At 34.4% G+C, this 19710-nt stretch overlaps 1 long non-coding RNA gene across 3 annotated transcripts in view; it reads right to left on the bottom strand.

Moving 5' to 3' along the window:
* Positions 1-19710, bottom strand: part of LOC147828434 (uncharacterized) — a 36511-nt gene that overhangs the window by 9800 nt on the left and 7001 nt on the right. For all 3 annotated transcript variants that reach the window (XR_015450840.1, XR_015450839.1, XR_015450838.1), the window contains exons 2-3: positions 11601-11677; positions 5286-5376 (exon numbers count right to left, since the gene is read on the bottom strand). This is a non-coding gene — a long non-coding RNA (uncharacterized LOC147828434). The remainder of the gene's footprint in view (positions 1-5285; positions 5377-11600; positions 11678-19710) is intronic.

The raw sequence follows: 19710 nt of genomic DNA, 5'->3' as shown, positions 1-19710 counted from the left end.
GAAAGAAGGGGAACCAGGATATCAAGAAGCCTCCCTGGAAAGCGTATAGCCTGAACTGAAGTTTTAAGAAGGAAGAAATACCCAAATGAAATAAACAGAAATTTCATTCCAGACAAATTGTATATGTGTTAAGAATGCAAGAAATTGGCAAGGTATAAGAAATAACAGTGTGCATCTGAAAAAGTTTCAGAAGCCTAATTGTAAATTACACTGAAAGAGATGTAAAGAAATTTACACATTAGCCTTAAGATCACACACACACACACACACACACACACACACACACACACACACACAGAGTTAATTCAAAATTACAAGGCAAGCAGAAGTTTGACTTCCAAGTCTTTCTTGAAAGTTAGACTACATCTACTCATTTAGTAGAGATCTTACCTCCTGTATCCTATTCCCAAAAAATAAACAGATTCTTTGCCTCTTTGTTAGGATTTAACCCACCCAGGTAACCCCTGCATGCACTGCCCCATGGTCCCAAAAGTTCTCGTAGTAAATCTCATTGCAGCTGCAATACAGTTGAAGTGTGCCTGCTGACTACTCGAGAGTGAAAACAAATAGCAACCATGTGCTGGTCACACATTCCAACAGGGATCCTGCCATCTGTCTTTGTATTCATACAGTCATTTAGATTTCCAGTTCATACTAGCTCTATGCCACTTCCAAGCAGAAGCTGGAACAGTTAAAGCAGAGAGAAAGTTCACAGACAGCACTGAGCCCTGCAAAGAGTTCAGCATGCCCCACAAAGGAATAAATGTGAGGGCAACATAATATTAATAATAATAATAATAGTAATAGTAATAAATATCCCAAGGTCAGGAGTGGAGTTGATGCTAGTGGAGCTAGGATGGATAGGGCCAAGAGCTTGACTATATTATATTACGAAGCCATATGTGTTGGATGTTAAGGAGAACAAAATACACTTTTCAATTGACACAAAATTCTTGGTGATCTTTGTATTATTAATTTATTTAATCTTCCCCAGGAGGAAAGAAGCTATTTGATTATTGTCCCTTTTATGGATTGAATTTTGTTTTTCAAAACATACTGAAGTCTTAACACCTGCTGCCCGTGAATATGACCTATTTGGGAATAAGTTCTTTGCAAATGTAATCAAGTTAGGAGAAAGTGATGAGTATTCATCCAGTATGACTAGTGTCCTTATGAAAAGAGGAAAATTAGGACACACACAGAAAGTCATGTGACGTCAGAGGCAGAGTTAGGCATGGAACATCTACAAGCCCAAGAAGTCCAAGGATTGACAGCTGTTGTCAGAAACTAGGAGAAAACACAGAATAGATTATCCCTTGGAGTTCATAAAAGGAGATGACTCTATGACACCTTGATTATCCACTTCCTGCCTCCAGAACTGTAAGATTAAAAATTTATGTTGTTTTAGGTCATCCAGTTCATGATACTTCCTAACAGCAGCCTTCAGAATATGTCTCCTTTATTAAGTAAGGAATGATACCTAGGGAGGCCAAATACCTTGCTTATAGTCATGGGTAATGAAATTGAAGCCAGTTCTGCTTGTCTAGGGCTGAGCTATCCTCCACCTCCCATCTCCTTTACCCCAAGTTGCCTTCTCATGGGGTGTTGCTTACATGACAAAACGTGTTCAGTTCACCAGGTTCTCCTTTAAGTATCTGTAGCTTTGTTTTGTTTACCTACTATTATATGTACTCTGGGACTACAGATAGATTCCTTTGCACAGTATTTTTGAAGACAATGGGAAAGCATGTCAAGAATATTCATATTCTTTATATGAACCTGAACGTTCTTAATACCTATTAATACTTAATAACCTCCTTTTATTCCTAAAAACAACAATGCTTTTGGATACATTTCGCCTGCCCTCATCACACACAGCTCTAAAGACTCTTAATATCAACTTCCAGGGAGGAGCAACTGGAAATAACCCTTAGTCAATGTGTGTTGGTCTTGTGAATGAACAAATCCCTTTGCTAGTAATTGTTCTAAATTTCCTTGAGCACTGTTGATGGATCTTCCACACCTTTACACTCCATTTGGCTTTTATCTGTCTCAGGGTGTAAACTGGGCTTGGGAACAAAGCTCTTTCTAAGCTTTGTCTTAAGTTGCTCCCTGCTGATATCTCTCCCTCCAATGTGGTTTGCATAATGCTGGTTTCTACTTTCCTAGCTGAGTCAGAAATGATATTTATCTGTCTATGACAAGACTGACATGTTTGTCGGTGTTATTCTGGCTCTTCAGCATCCCCTCTTTCTTTATGAAGGATATAGATAGGGCTCGGAGAACCCCCTGGGTAGAAAGAGACTCCTTTGTACAGATCCAAACTGAAGCAAATCTCTCACAGTGCACACTAGAAGGCTGCTGTCCCACCACTGCACACCATATTGAAGACAGCAGTTCAGGGTGTGTTCTCCTTGAATCACTTAGTGCTCATTGAGTTTATGCTACAAGTGTTTCACTTCCAATCACAGTTTTTAAGAATGCTCATGATGATTACATTCCACAATGAAAGCTGAATGTTTAGGTGCTTCTTTCTGAGGGTTCAAATACTTAGAATTCTGATATTGAGGTGTGGTGTTAAACAATTTCCTTATTCTCACAGTCATTGCTTTTTGTGAGGAAAAAAGGATAGAATGGCAGATGGGCTAATAAACCCATAACAATGCTGTTTAAAATCCTCATTGTTTCTATTTCTCGCTAAATGAAATTTAATGAAAACATTTAAACATACAATGTACAAGTAGATGAACCTTAGGGAAAATTGTTCACAGAATAAAGTAGAAAATATAATTTAAAAATTAGAGCCTGTAGACCTTTTGTAGAAACTAACAGAACAAATCCCTACATAATTATACTGCATATTAGTCACAGCTCCCCTACCCACACCTAACCACCTAACAGTTCTCAGCATTTACTTTCACTGAAAGAAATATCTTTCTAGAGTCCTGAAATCATAAATCTTAGAAAGACAGAGCTTTCAAAATGCCAAACTTAGTTTATAAGATCCCAAACATTTATCCAATCATGCATTCTTTTTGAATATGAAACTTTGCAAAAGAGTGCACGTGTGTCATGTGTGTAGGTGTCTGCACTTGTGCATGCATAAGTTTATGTGACTGTATGTGTGTAATGCTTGCTGCAAAGCTGCCAACTCTCATTCTTTCAGAATGAGGTGATTCCATTTATTGTCTCAATTTCAATCTGCCTGGGGCCTAAAATAAAAAGAGTCACAATTGATTTCAGTTGGATATTTAGAAATTCATGCAGATTCTTTCTGAGTCAATTAGATGATCACAACTTGGCAGCTCAGTAAATTTCCTGCTGGGAACTAGATTGCAAGAGAAAAAAAACCAAATAAAGATATTATGTGCAATTGTCCATCAAGAATCAAGAGTTCTGAATGAAACCATAATTGAAACACCTGTTCTCTTACTTGCTGGGTTCCATTTTGAGTACAAAAATGAGGAAAATATTTCTATGCTATTCCTGTGACATAATAAGAAATATGTATATAGTTACTATCTGCACCCACTTCAAACACAGAGTTCCTAAAATCCTTGTAATTTCCTAAATGCTAAGAGTGATAGGAACATCTTCTGTTAAATTATTTGGTCTCTGTTTCAAATTCCTGACACAAGAATTTCTAAGACCCTTGGAATCTCTGAAATGATGGGTGTGTTCTTGTAGGTGAATGAAATGGTGGTCTGGCTGGTCACCAGCCAGAAAGACCAAAATTCACTTTCACCTCTCATCCAATTTCTGGTAAGGGAAGAAGGACTGGAGAAAGACTTAATTGTTTTTTATTTTGGGGGGGGTTCTTAATTGTTAATGGCCAATAATTTAATCCATGTGCCTACATCTAGAAACCTCCATAAGACCTTTAATCAATTGGAACTTAGAGTTTCCAGTTTGGTGAAAAAAATCCTTTTGCCAAGAGGATACCATGGCCCTGTTCCACAAAGATGGAAGCTTCTCTATTCAGAACCCTTCCAGACATTACCCTATTTACCTCTTTGTCTGGCTGCTCACTTCCATCCTTTGTTATCCTTTGTAATAAACCAGTAATGTAAATAAATATTTCTCTGCATTTTGTGAGCCATTGTAGCAAATTACTAAACTTGAGGAGGAAGTTTGGGAACCTCCATTTATAGCTAATTGTTTAGAAGTACAAGTGACAAATTGGGACTTGCAATTGGTATCTGAAGTGTGGGCCTGAACTCTTCACCTGTAGGGTCTGTGATAACCCTAGGTAGTTAGTATCAGAATTGAATTGAAGGACACATATTAGGTAACTGGAGACTTGGAGAATTGATTAGTTTGAGAAAAATTCCAGATATTTGGTATCAAAAGAGATAGCAAATTAGAGAAAGAGAAAAAATTTTTGAAAAAAAAATTTTGTCCCTGAAAATCCATAGATCTGTCCTTTACAAAGTGGGCCTGGGTACTAGTGGTGCTGTGTATCACCGAGAACTCTTGGAACCAGAAGTGTTTCAAAATCTGATTTCTTCAGTTTTTGGAATATTTGCATATTCATGACATATTGGGGGATGGGACTGAATCCTGAAGACAAAATTCACTGATGTTTTATATACCACTTATACACATGGTCCAAAGGTAATTTTATACAATGTTTTTAAAGTTCCTGTTTTTGACTGTGACTCCTCCCAGGACAACCACTGTAGAATTTTCCTCTTGGATGTCTGGTCTATGCTCAAAAAGTTTTGGATTTTGGAACATTTCAGATTCTGGACTTTCAGATTAGGGATGTTCAATCTATAGGAAGAAAACTACATACAAGTTCATTAATTTAATACCTACCAAGATTTAAGTTTTTCAGTTATTATTTTTAAAAAACAGAAAAGCTACGTGAGTTATCTAAAGCAGACATCAATAAGGTTTTCTTTGAAGGCCAGATATTTTTAGACTATGCCCTCTATCGAAACTTTATTTTTGTATCATGAAAGCACTTGTACAAAAGTAGTTGTGGTTGTGTTTCAATAAAACTTCACTGAAGGACACTACAATTTAAATTTCATGTAATTTCCACATGTAATGAACTATTATTTTTCTTTTGATCTTAAGAAGACAATGTAAAAACCATTTTTGCCCTATAGCTTATACAAAATTAAGCATGATTCGGCTTGCAGGCCATAGTTTACCAATCAATCTCTGATCTAAAGAAGTAACATTGATTTGGGATATATCAATACCCTGTTTTGTCTAAATCTCAGTGCTGAGTTTGACAGAGATAAAAGGCCATCACAGTAAAATAAAGCAACACTTACTTGTATGCCAGAATGTATTTAAAATTCCTTTCACTACATTCTTCCAAGTCACATAATTTATTGACTATCTTGTTGCCCATGATTGAAGGATCTAAGGAAGGAAATTAATACCTAGATTATTTGACAAGGTCAAAGTGAGATATATTCAGACTAATGAAATATTCTAATCAACTAAAGGTTATCCCATTTATTCAGGAAATCACTATTTGGGATGCAGTGACATGTGGAAATCTCCTGAACAGAACAAGTATTTCATCAGCCTCAAACCTTCTAGAAACTTAATTATGGAACATATTATCAGCACACTTTATCAAAAGACTCAAATTAATAATTAAGGCTATACTTAAAGAAAATATAAAGAACATATTCTGTATAGATATACAATATATAAAATAAATACATTTATAATACGTATACATAAATAAAATATTTAAAATTCTCCCCAAAAAAGGTTTCTGGTATTTGTGGAAAGAGAAAGGTATTCATGGAAAGAAAAAGGTATTTTCATAATTTAATCTTGTTTAAAATTAAAATGCAGAAAAAAATCTAAGAGATTTAAAAACCATATGACATCTCAAGAGCCATTTAATATTTTTCAAATATAAAGTACTTTCCTAGAAAGTTTTCATGTTTAAAGTTGTCTTGGCTGTTAACTAACAGATTTAAATGTGACATATTTTTCCTTTTGAATGGGAGGAGACACAATGGGGGAAAAGCAAGAAAATTAGTTTTATTACAGGAAGTGAACAAGGAGCAGACGTCCAGTGTTTTTTCTCAGTCAGAGGCGGTTAAACAGTTATATCCTCAGTTAGTTTTGCCAGAGGATATTTAGTGTATTATTATGATGGTTAATTTTATTTGTCCTTTTGATTTGGCTACAGGATGCCTACATATCTGATTAAATACTATTTCTGGGTATATCTGTTTGGGTGTTTTCAGAAGTGATTAGCGTTTGAATCTGTAGACTAAGTAAAGCAAATTTTCCTCTCCAATGTGGGTGTGCGTCATCCAATCCAAAAAGGGTCAGAATAAAAAAGGCAAAGGAATGTTGAATTCCTTCTTTCTCTCCCTGAACACTGAGATGGGACATTGATTTCCTGCTCTTGGAATTCCTGGTTTTCAGGTCTTCAGATTCAGACTGGGATTTACACCATTGGTTCTCCAGCACATAGGTCTTTCAATAGTGTAGCTTCCCTGCATCCTCATTTGGCTTGCAGTTGACAGATTCTGGGACATCTCAGCTCCCTTGATCACGTAAGCCAATATATTATTCTCGTCCTCTCTCTCTCTAGATAGATAGATAGATAGATAGATGTAGATAGAGATATATAGATATAGATAGATACAGATATCTATGTATAGATAGGTAGATATATCTGTATCTGTAGTTCTCCAGCGAAAAACAACCAGTATCTGTAATACTCTATAGTGCTGTGTCATGGTCTGCCTGCAGAATTTTCTGCTGTGTTCAGTGTTCCATAGACTGTAGGGATGGGGATGGTGATGACGAGAGGAAGATTCTCTCCACTGTTTTTATGAGAATATCTTTTCTTTGCCAATACCTGAGGTGAAAACAGTTTTTCTTACAAAACTCTGCAGTATTTATGTTAGCATATTAGCGTTCTCCAAAGAAATATAATCATTATATATTAAATGTATAGCACATAATAAAGTATATATATATTATAATTAATACACATTATATAAATATTATATGTATAATATTATTGCATATTATATTAAATTGTAAACATATTAATGTATAAATTATATATTCATATAATATTATGTATACATATATAGGTTATATATACATGTATATATAGATACATATATGCATATGTGCATATGTGTGTATGTTTCATACAGGATCTGTTTCTTTAGAACCGTGGCTAATATTGTTACACTAGAAAATGTTCTGGGATTTTGTACCAGAAGAGATTTTTTGACCTTAGTCCCAGCAAGGCAAAGATGATTTGATGTGAACAAAGGATAAGAGCTTCCCTTCACCCCCTCCATCACTACAGTCCATGGAATGCTGCATGAGGCAGTGAATTCAGCAGACAGGCCATGGCAGAATCTGTAGTTGGGCTTTTGAAACGAATCACCAAGCAGCAAGAAAAATCTATTCCATGAGAGAAAGGAAGGCCTAAAGAGTATTTCCTGGGTACTTTGAATAAATTTTAAGCCCATTAGTTAAGGACATAGAAAGAAAAAAAACTAATGGCACACTCAATTTGGGTAATTGAGGAAAATTTAATAAAGAGACTGTCATCTGGGCAGAGCTTAGGAAAAGCAACAAGGAAAGAGAACTATCTCAGAGTTAGTATCAACCCTTACAAGCCCCAGGTTAGAAGAATCAGAGTAAGATTCAGTGCCTAGAACCTGGAGAGAAAACTTCCGCCCAGGGTCAACCTGCTGCGATCTTTATAGAACCAAATCAGAAGAGCCAAACCATGAAGGAAAATCTTAAGGACAAATTTTGAGGGTCAGAATATTGACAGAAGAAACTCTTAGGAAAGAAGGTGGAAAATTTAAAAAATTTCACAGCAGTGTCAGAGAAGATGAAGAAAAGTATTTCAGAGTTAAGGAGTTCAAAATTTTAAAAGCAACAGAAAAACAGAACAAGAAAACAACATTGAAGGCCATTACCTCTGGAGAAATATACATTTTTAAAATTAGGAAGGCAATAATAAATTTTTACTGTTTGCATCTATGTGCTTAACTTTTACTTGAGTGATTTTTTATTCAAAAACTGCTCATATTATTTTCAAAATTACAATAAAAGACCAAAACCAACAACAACAACAAAAGATATTGAACTGTAATTTCAATCCCACAGTTTGTGTGTGCTCACTTTCTTAGTGTCTGTGAGCAACAAGGCAAAGCTCCTGACACAAAAAAAGGCTTCACTAAGGGTTTACTGAGTTCACTATCTGAACAAAACTGGCCACAATAAAGCAAGCAACTCTTTGGAAAGCTAAATAATAAAGGGAAAGTAAGAACAAAGACATAATATGACCAAGAAGTCAAAGCCAGGCTTAAATTGCCACAAAGAATAAAACTATTTTCTAAATTGTGAAATTTTCTTATAGCTCTTTTGTTTTGCTTGCATCATCTTGCCAGCAGTCAGTGAGTTAGGCATATTAGACGCCTCAGTTAGGCATATTGCGATGTTAATAAAAAATAGAGGAAAAGAAGAAATTCAGACAATCTGTAGGATTGGCCTCTTTAGGAAGCAATTTATACTATGTATATAAGAGCTGCTATAATTCCAGTATACTCCAGGCCTGGATCAGTATTCTACCGGATCATATTAAATGGCCAAGTGAGGTATTAGCACAGCAGAATCAAGGTTCTGATGTTGTTTCCAGTTAAAATGTATCCCCAGCTGTCAGCTGATTGTGACAGGAACATCCCATTCAGAGGGTGCTGCAGGACTGAAGCAGAGTCTGGGCTTAAAACTAGGGAGGGCTTATAGTCTAAATGACCTAACAAAGAACAATGTGCTTAGTTAAGGAAATGAGAGCAGGGCCTGGTTATTCATTAACCACAGTGTGTAAGGCCCATGATGCTTTGAGCAATCCAGGAAAGTTTTTCTTTTTAATTTCTCTTAAAATCAAAAGAAAAACATGTATATCAGAGTAATAAATGTATCATGATGAACTCAGCCTGAATATTTGTTTTTATATTAATATAGTCATAAAATAAATTTTATATATTTTATGGAAAAAGAACCCTAGGTATGAAGAAAAGCATGCCTAAGGTCCATAAAAGTCCTAAATGGCCCAGAATGTGGCTGGACAGAGAAGATGGGAGGTTGGTAGCCATGTGCTCACCCAGGCATACTGCACCTTAGCTTTTGGTAGGAACAAAATCTCATTTAACCACATTTCAACCATGGAATTGACTCCAGAGAATGGGATGAAGACCATCAAGCAATCAGGACTTGAGAAAGCAAAGTTTATTAGTACAGATTCCTCATGGATTAGAGCTTTCTGAAGCAACAATTTCAATACATGGAGCCAAAACTCAGGCCTGGATAACCACTTACCACTGACCAAGTTTACAAACCAAATGCTGACTTTCATAGGTCTTTCTACTCCCCTGGACTGATTTGTGAGCCAAACTTAATAGTAAAATCTGAACTATCGTTTCTGCCACATCCTTGGTCTGTAAAGGTAAGATCACCTAATTCCCCAAATTCCCTGGGACAGAAAGCGAGGTGCTGATAGGTAAATAACAATAAAGAAAGATTAAAGGAGAGAACAGATTTCTTGCTGAAAGATGTACATGATTTATAAACTTGTTTCCTGAACTTGTCCCCATCCATGAAAATAAAGAGGAAGGGAATGGGCAGTATTAGAGTTAATCATAAAACCTATCAACAAGAAGCCTTCCGCATTCTCCATGTGTGGGAGGAACAGTATTCTGGCTGCTCTAAAAACGTGCCAAGGAGAAGCACAATCCTTCTCACCGGAATTACTTTTCAGCTCATCAGATACTCAGAATGCACGAAGCTCTGTGTGGAAAGGAAGATGTGACAGTGACTCAAGCCAAAGGAGGGTCACTTTACAACAGACACCTGAAACCAAAGGCCAGAATGGGGATTTCATGACCATTTCTAGGCACTCGGTAACCTTTTGAACAGGGGCCCAAACCCCAAATTTAATGGTTTGGTGGCTTGTGTCATTCATAGGAATAATCATCAATGGAACCACAGAAACTACTTCATTAATAAGACTTGTATATCAAGGTACTGTAATTGCATTGCCAAAAATAATCTATCAAATAAGTTTCATATCAAAGCCATATTTGTGTGTGCTTTTGTTAGCTGAATACATTATATAATAAAAAGATGTAAAGTGTTTTTATCATTTCCTCTCTAAAGGTTTTGAAACAACAAAATATCCAGGCCATGTAACATTGAGAACTTTATAGTATTTCACCAGGAAACTCAGATATCTGTATGTGTATTTCTGAACCTTCAACTGTCTCTACCTGACATCATCAGACTGCCTACAAATCCAGTTGAAATTCCTTTCAGATGGTCAGTGTTAGAAAAGCAAATACTGTGTGATCTCCAGACAGCAGAAAAACAATCCAAGTTGTCAGAGTGGCAGCTGATCTGTCAATAAGGCTTTTACTCAGTGAAAAGCCCCTAATGTAATTAAACATTTTCTAGGGCAAACCAAAGCCATGAGTCATCTACTAGAAACAATATCAAAGAAGATGGCAGAGAATCTCATTTACCAGGATCATGTCACTCACAGTAAGCCTATATTTAGAGAAGTTAAAGTTGAAACCTGAGCTGTGTTTGATGACAGATCCCTGGGCACAACTGGACTACTTTATGCTTGAAATGCAGAATGGATAGTGTCTCATCAACTCTGGGCAAAAAACAACTCAGCACCTAGAATGCAAGTCATCAGATCCTCCCCTTCAAAACCATTCACTGAACTTAGCCTGGTAATTTCAAACCCAGTAACATAGGGGTGGAGGAATTCTGAGGTACAACAATTATAATAGCCTATCTTTGAACATTACCCACTTCTCCAGCTAGGAGACAGGTAAGGAACCAGAGCCGCACAAACCCTTTAAAAATTGCATATGGATCATTAATTACTACCTAATGGTAACTGCAGGTGAATTTTTAAATTTTTATTTAAGAGTTAATTGTAAATAGTAGAGAATGTACAGTGAGACACTCCTTGAAGAAAGACACTAGGAATAAAAATTAAATCTCTGCACTTGAGCCTACTTGTTCTACAAAATTCACATTTTAACTGACATTAGCCATATCTATAGAATGAAACACAATATGAAATGCTTTCTAAGATTAAAAGTAATCAAAAATAAGATTAATAGATGTCACTACAAAACATATGTAAAAATTCAACATTCATGTGCTATAAAATAAATGTTTAAAATACTTCAAATCTGAACACTTTAAAGAAGTATTGCAATGTCCTTATGTCAATTTGCATATGCTTTTAATTTACTTACATTATATATACATAAAAGACTGACCAAAATGAATGGAAATAAGTGTGTACTTCATCAAGGAAATATAAATGGCTGGTAAAATTTTATAAATAAATGTAAATTAAAATGAAACTACTAGTGCCACTTTTAAATGCTAAACATAACATAATTTCAAAAGAAATAATATCCAGTAATTATTACAATAACATTGATGGGAATATAATTGGAGCAGCGTTTTTGTTTTGCTTTGGTTTTTTTGAGACAGGGTCTGTTATGTAGTTCAGGCTGTCCTTAAATTCACTATGTAACCAAGGTTGGCCTCAAACTCACAGCGATCCTCCTGCCTCAGTCTCTTGAGTGCTGGGATTACAGCTGTGTGCCACCATGCCTGGCTTGGAGCAGTATTTCTGAAATCAGTAAAATCAGTTTAGTTAGTTCTTAATACGGCACCAAAATTTTATTTAATAAAAATGAATGATATAATGTCGATTTAGAGTCCTTCTTCAAAGGTTAGTGTAGTTAAATTTTCATAACATCTTTTCTATATTTGTTTAAAAATCAATCAAAATTGCCTAATTATTCTGTGCTTCCCTCAGTTTCCTGTTTTACAACATGAAAACATCATCATTAAAACTGTGCCCTTCATGAATTTGTAAATTCCATAGTACATCAGCCCTAGGTGTCACAAATGACATGTAACAGTGGGCAAAAAAAGGGAACTAGCAAATGCTATTTTCACCATTGGTTTCCTATGGATTTGTGCTAATGTTCTTTAAGGAGTTTTGGACTATTTCTAAATAACAGCTGTGAGGGGGTATTGCAGTCCTTCAGTCCTTGTTTTGGGCAGTAAGTATTTGTTTTTAATGTGAAAGCGAACAATGAAAGAAAACCTTTCCATCTGCTTTTATCAGAAAGAAAATCAAATGGAAGTCACAGTATATTTAGCAAATAGCACTTGACTTTAGTGCACAAACACATCCTTCATTTACAGACACAGCCTCCTAAAGTGTTAGGTCAACATTAGAATGATAAATAGGCAGGGGCCAGGTGCTTAGGAAAATTTTAGGTGATACTGAGTAGTGCTTCCCTGCATTCTATTTGGGGTTACTGGTACTTGTCTATAGATTTGAATCTCCACGTGGAGATTCTAAAGCGTTAATGTTATTTCTTGCCACCATAAGCATGTTATATTAATTTTCTATTTCCTTAAAATTTTCTGTACCTTAGAGATTAATCCATGTCTTATTCATTCTATGTTTGTGAAGTTGTGAAATAGCTACCTTACACATAGCAAGAGTTCAGGCAATTGCCTGCCAACCCACGTACCATTAGACCAGCCACATAAAAGCGATAATCAGAATTCCTAGGTACATCAGTATGTAAAGCAGCAAGCAAGCTGCTAATTAAAAGTGACTTGGGAAATTGGATTAAGATGGCAAATACAGTCAGTGTGTTTGTCTCTAAATCCCTGCCCAAATCTTCACAAATAACAGGAAAAAAATACCCATTTTCTTAATTTTTAAGTTCATTATTGCACTAGAGAACCATAAGGAAGTCAAATTTGTGCCAGAAATTTTAAGAAATCACCAAATAGGAAGCAAGTGGGATAAATACACATAGAAGATTGTCTCAAAAGGGTTTCAAAATTGCTCCATGCCCAGAGAGCGGAGGGTGGCTATCAGAGTGATTTGTTGTATAAACACAAGTGGAAAAGTTTAGCAGGTGAACTAATTGCTCCCTGCCCCTGCACGACACACACAAATACACAGAAACAACAATAGGGATCTTTGGAAACCTGCAGCACTGATTGTGTGAGCACAGACCACAGAGGCAGTGCAGAATGCCCAGTGTCAGAAAGGAAAGGAAGTCTGAAGGCTAAAGATGAGCTCCTAGCATTCGTCAACAGCATGTTTTTAGAATTATTTTCCTAGATTCTTTGTGTTTCCATACAAATTTAGAAAGTGTTATCTTCTATAGGGAAAAAGTAATCGAAGTTTTGACTGAGCTTGTTTTGAGTCTAGTGATCAATTTGACAAGGATAGCTGTCTTAACAATATTTAGCTTTTGAATCCATAAATATGGTGTATGTCTCCATTTATTTGGTTTTCTTTAATTTCTTTAATTTTCATCAGTTTCATAATTTTTAGTATAGAGCTATTAACATATTTCAATAAATGGATTACCAAGTATTCAATGATTTGTAATGCTAGTGTAAATTTTTAAATTGTTAATTGAATTTTCCAATTATTCTTTGCTGGTATATGGAAATGAAATATTTAAAAATATTAATATTAACTTCTATACCTATAGAAGTAAGTATATTCTATACTGTAATTATGATATATCAGTTATTAGCAGTAGGTTTTGTTACAGTATGTGAATAATCATATTGTCTAAAAAGAACAGTACTTCTCCTTTACCTTTCTAATTCACAGACCATTATTTTTCTTGCTTTATCACAGTGATGAGGATTTCTAATTCAACATTAATTAAAAATAATGAAAATGTGTGATCTTGTTTTGATCCCAATACTAGGGATCAAGACACATGAAACAATGTGAAAAAATTTACAAGGAATACTCCATCAAATTTAGGATGTGTCCTTCTGTTCCACTTTTACTGAGACTTTATGTTATGAAAGCATAGTGATTTGGTCAAATTCTTTTCTATGTATTGAGATAAACAATGCTTCTGATTTATGCCAATAATGCAGTAAATTACATTGACTGAATTTTTTTAAAAATGTTAAACCAACTGTGTTAATCAGCATTATATCAGTGTGACAACATACTTGAGAAAAATAACTTGAAAGGAGGAAAGTTTTATTTTAACTCAATTTTAGAACTTTCAGTCTGTAGTTACTTGGTTCTGTTTTTTCTGGACTTATGGTAAGGCAGTATATAATGGTGGAAGGATGTGGTAGAGCAAAACTCACCTCATGAAGACTAAAAATCAAAGAGAGAAAAGAAAAGCCAGGGCAAAACATACTCCTAAAAGCCATGCCACCAGTGATCTACTTCTTCCAACTAGGCCACACCTTCTAAGGTTTCTACCACTTCTCAATAGCTCCAGTAACTGAGGACCAGTTTTCATCACATAAGCTTTTGAGGAACATTTAAGATCTGATCTGTAGTACCACCTTTGCATACTGGTGGAAAAATTACTTGGACATAATGTATTATCCATTTATATATTGATGGATTCAATTTACTAATATTTTGACAAGCACTCTAATCATGAGGCATATTTTTTGTTTATTCTTTTATTGTCTTGATCAGTCTTGCCAAAGGTTTATCAGTTTTACTGATGTTTATAAAAAACCAGATTTGCTTGTCTGTTTTTATTTTATACACTCCTACTTTTTGAAAATATTTTTTCTTTTACTTATTTTGGATTTAATTTGCTCTTTTTTTCCTACTGTCTTAAGTTTCAAGATTATATTGTTAATTTTAGACTTTTCTTCTTTTAAAATACATGCATGCATTTAAACTGGTAAGTGTAAAATCTATAAATATTTCTCTAAATAATGGTTCCACAGCAGCAACTTGCCTCAAATTCTTTTGTGTTGTGTTTTTGTAACATTTGACTTTGTAATGTTTTCTAATATTTTTTAATTTCCCTTACTCTTTCTTCTTTAATCCATGGAATATTTATTTGATTTTAGGTTTCTTAAATGAAATTGGAGTTTCCAGATAACTCACTAATTTCTAACTTAATTTTATACTGGTCAAAGAATAAATACATATGACTTAACATACTGCAACTTGTTTTATCATTAGCATATACTCTATGTTAATGATTATTTCATTTGCAATCGTGAAGAATAGCTACCTGAAATGGTTGGATATGGTTTTCTATAAATACCAATTTACTCAAGTTGGCTGAAATAGTTTTATAGTTAATAAACTAACTCTTTTGGTAATTACTCATTCTAGCAGCTGGTAAAAGAGAGGGGTAAAAATATGATATTTGTAAATTTGGTCTGTTTAGTTTTATCAATTTATATTACTTGACTGTTGACTATCTGGTATTAGGTGCATACAAGTCTGGTATCATGTCTTCTTGATAAATGGACCTTTCAATAAAATTTCATCTTTATTCCTAGTACTATTTATCTTGCAATTGCCTTTGAGTTGTGTTATTTTTTAACTTACATGAAGCATAACTGTTTAATCTTGTTTCAATGTAAAGGTATCTAAATATATAAAATATACTTTTTATTGACAGCTTGGAGTCATTTATATTTCCAGAAGTTTAACAAATTTATTTACATCAAGTGTTTAATATCCTCATTTATTTAGCATAATTATTGCTAGTCCCTTATACCTTTCATTCTGATATTTACTTTTTTTTTGTATCATCTGATATTTGTTTCATTGTTTCTCCTTCTTTTTTCTCCTTCTTTTGGGTGAATCAATATTTTTAGACATATCATTTTTTTTCTCCTGTACTGACTTCTATTTTTTGGTGATAGTCCTGAAAATTGAACCCAGTGCATTCACACTGAGCTATAACCCTATTTCGTTTTAATTTTGTATCTAGAGATCGGGTCTTCCTAAGACACTAAGTTGCTCAGGATGGGCTCAAACTTGTAATCCTGCCTCAGCTCCCAGAGTTCTGGAAAAATAGGCATGGGTCACCACGAATGGCTTTCTCTATTGACTTATTTGTACTACTTCATATTATTTTTCTAATGTTATTTTAGAAATTAAAATATATCATTTATCCTTTCACATTCTACTTTCAAATAATATAATACTTAAATACAAAAACATTACATTATAATTAAATTTATTATTCCTCTCAACTTTGACCTCTTTTTGTTGTCCTACCTCTGAATATACTGTCAACTTCAAAATACATTATTTTTGACTAATCAATAAATGACAATTTAAGTAAATTACAAGCATACAGATATTAAAAGTCCTTCTGTGTTTATCCACATTTGCCATTTCTGTTCTCTTCATTCCTTCCACAAATGCAGGCTCCAACCTCTTACCATTTCCTTGCATCTAGAAGAATTTTCTTCACCATTTCTTATGCAGAAAATCTTATTTTAAAATTTCTTTCAGCTTCTGTCCGTCTGAAAAAAATCTATTCTTTCTTTATTTTTGAATGATATTTCTACCGAATAGGAAAGTTTTTGTGCTGATAGTTACCTTTTAAGACTTTAAAGATGAAATTTCACATTCTTCTGGTCTCCTTTGCTTGTGATAATAAGCTGCCACTTGTATCATTTTGCTTTTTCTTCTCTAGTTATTATATTTTCCTTTTATGTTTGGTTTACAGCCATTTTGCTAAAACAGACCTAGATATGACTTTGCTTGTTTTTATTGTACTTAAGACTGGTTGAATTTTTTGGATCTTGAGTTGATCCTTTATTAATTGTGGAAACCTCTTAGTTACTGAATTAAATTATTTCCTTTCTATTTTTGACCTTCTCTTCAGGAACTACAAATATATTTTTCAGATGCTTTTTAAAAACTTTCTAGTGTTTATTTGGAAATGTCCTAATAACATATCTTCTAATTCACTGATTATTTCCACTCTCTATTATATCTAGTTTGAGTTAAATCCATGTTTAATATGTGATTTATTTTTATGTATATGTATTTACATTTTCATGTGTCTATTTTTCTCATGAAACTACTCATATGTTTTCATATGCTGTCTAACATTTTACTAGATCCTAATATATATACTTATAATGTTATAATATTTCTGTCTGACCAATCACAGTATTTTGTCCATCTCTGGACAACATACTATTGATTTCTTCCTTCACATCACCTTTTACTGCTTCCCTGTGTGTCTTATAACTTTTGATTGTACACAAGCCATTTGTAGTGAAAAATAAAACACAGTAAAGATAAAATAAATAAGATACATTGCCAATAAGAAGCATACCTGCTCTTGTGTCAACCATTAGTACTAAGGGCCATGTTGATCCAAACTTTAGTTGTGCTGAACTTTGGCTTGGCTGGTCGGTCTATTTACATTAGTTAACCACTGGCTACAAATGTTTTGAGGAAATGATCAGAACTTTCCATTCACTAGGACTCTAAAAATGGAGACATATCCACATAATGCCAGAAAAAGATACAACTATGGAACAAACAAATGAGTAAGAAAATTTAGTCAAGCCATATATGTGTAATAGTAAGATAGAAAGTATGAGAGAAAGATTGAGAGAAATGGAACCTAAATCCATAAGTTTATTTTCTTATTGTGATGAGATTTTTAAGAAGGTAATAGATGGTGTGTGTTAGGCAATTCATTCACAAACTTCAACATCCATAAAATACAGATTCCTATACTCCACAGATTCCACTCTCACAGTTTCTGATTAACTATATCTGGGCTAGGACTACATAATTGCATTTCAATGTGTTTCCAGGAAATATTAATATTCTGGTCTTGAAAATAAGAACATAATTTAAGAAACTGAGACTTAAAACAGGGAAATAAAATCCATTCTTATAGAACCTATTTCCTAATACTAGAAGATAAACTAATAGACATAAAATAATAGAATATAATTTTCATGGTAGTAATAAATGCTTATAGACCTAAGAAGATGTGTATAAGCAGTAACGGAGATGAACAGAGACCATAGGGGAACAAGGAACAACCTTCTTGGGGAATGTTGAGAAGTGAACAATGAAAAGGAATCACTTTTGAAGATCTCAGGAAAGAACTGTTCAAGTATAATAAACAGCAAGAAATTAAGATGGGAAGAAACCTAATGGGTTCCAGGAAGGAAAAGGTCAGTAGTAAGCAAGGACAAAAGTGGTTTGAAAGAAATAACAAAAGTTAAGTGGTAGATGGGAAGAATACCATGTGGGCTTTGTAGACCATGAGAGCATGCAAAAGAACTACATTTCACTCAATAGGCAATGAGAAGGTTTGAAGGATTTCAACAGTCAGAATAATACATTCTATTTTAACTTTTTTGAAGATAACTTCAATTATATGGAAGATAGACCCTGGAGACAAGGAAACACAGCAAGAGAAGAAACAAAGATAAAAGTTAGAATATTTTAGCATCCCAAGCAACACATGTTCACAGGTTTATGTAGAATAAAAACAACACTGAGATTCCACCTCACCCGACAAAGAATGGCTGCTATCAGGAAATCAACCAATAACAAATGCTGGCGGGGGTGTGGGGAGAAAGGAACCCTTCTCCATTGTTGGTGGGAGTGTAGATTGGTGCAACCACTGTGGAAATCAGTATGGCGATACCTCAAAGAACTAGAACTACAGGTCCCATTTGACCCAGCTATTCCCCTACTGGGAATCTTCCCCAAAGAATTAAAAGAATCATACCACAGTGATATATGTGCACCTATGTTTATAATGGCACAATTTTTAATGGCTAAAGCTTGGAAACAGCCCAAATGCCCATTGACTGGAAACTGGATAAAGAAGATGTGTGTTTTTTTTTTATAAAATGGAGTACTACTCAGCCATAAAGAATGAGAAACTAGAGACATTTACAGCTAAATGGATTCATATTGAGGCCATACTCTTACGTGAAATAAATAGGACACGTGTAAATACCAAATAGTTTCTCTAGTATGAGAAATTGAAAGTGTAAATAAGGACGAAAATGATTAAAATGAATAATTGATAATTTGAAATAAGAAAAGGTCCAAGGGTTTGGGCCTGGTGGAAGGGAAAGGGGAAAGGGAAGCAGGGAAAGAAAAAAATTATGAGGAAAAAAATGGAATCAAACTCTGTGTAGATAGGGAAGGGTGGAGGGAGTGAAGGGTGCACAGGTAATGGGAGAAAAAATAGAAACTAAGATGCATCATGTTCTGGTACAAACACCCAATGATAAATGTAAATGTATTTTATACCTAAAATGTACCAATAAATATATATATTTAAAAAAGAAAAGAAAAGAAACCATGGACATATAGAAAAATGGAGATTCAAAACTAGGAATTTTAATTTTTGGTACTGGGGATCGAACTAGGGACCTTGCACTTGTGAGGCAGGCGCTGGAACCACTGAACTAAATCCCCACCCCTAGAAATTTTTAAAGTACAGTGTATATCAGAGTTGGCTTCCTGGACTCCATCTTGGATCTGATAAATCATATAGTATATGTTGTGTCCACAAATGATTCTGGTGGGCAGCCGTATTTGGGATATAGTATGTTATAGAGATTGCTGTGGGTAGGATATATGAAATCAATAGAGATTTCTAAACAGAAAATGTAATGATGAAAGCACAATTTACAGTAGATTAGCTTGGTGGTATGTAAGAGAAATTGAAGGCAAATGTCCCACCAGTAAGAAGAGCAGTCAACAGTTTATCTCAATAATTACGATGAATGAGTTTACTCTATATGGAAATTTAGCAGCCACTTAGCTACCTTTGTCTATTGAAATTAAATTAACAAATCCATTTTCCCAATGGTACTAGATATATT

The sequence above is a fragment of the Heterocephalus glaber genome, unplaced genomic scaffold (genome assembly GCF_053883595.1).
Source record: "Heterocephalus glaber isolate CG9 unplaced genomic scaffold, H.glaber_assembly_v1.0 deba00001097, whole genome shotgun sequence".
In the NCBI taxonomy this organism is placed as follows: domain Eukaryota; kingdom Metazoa; phylum Chordata; class Mammalia; order Rodentia; family Bathyergidae; genus Heterocephalus; species Heterocephalus glaber.
This window is presented reverse-complemented; position numbering and strand designations above follow the sequence as displayed.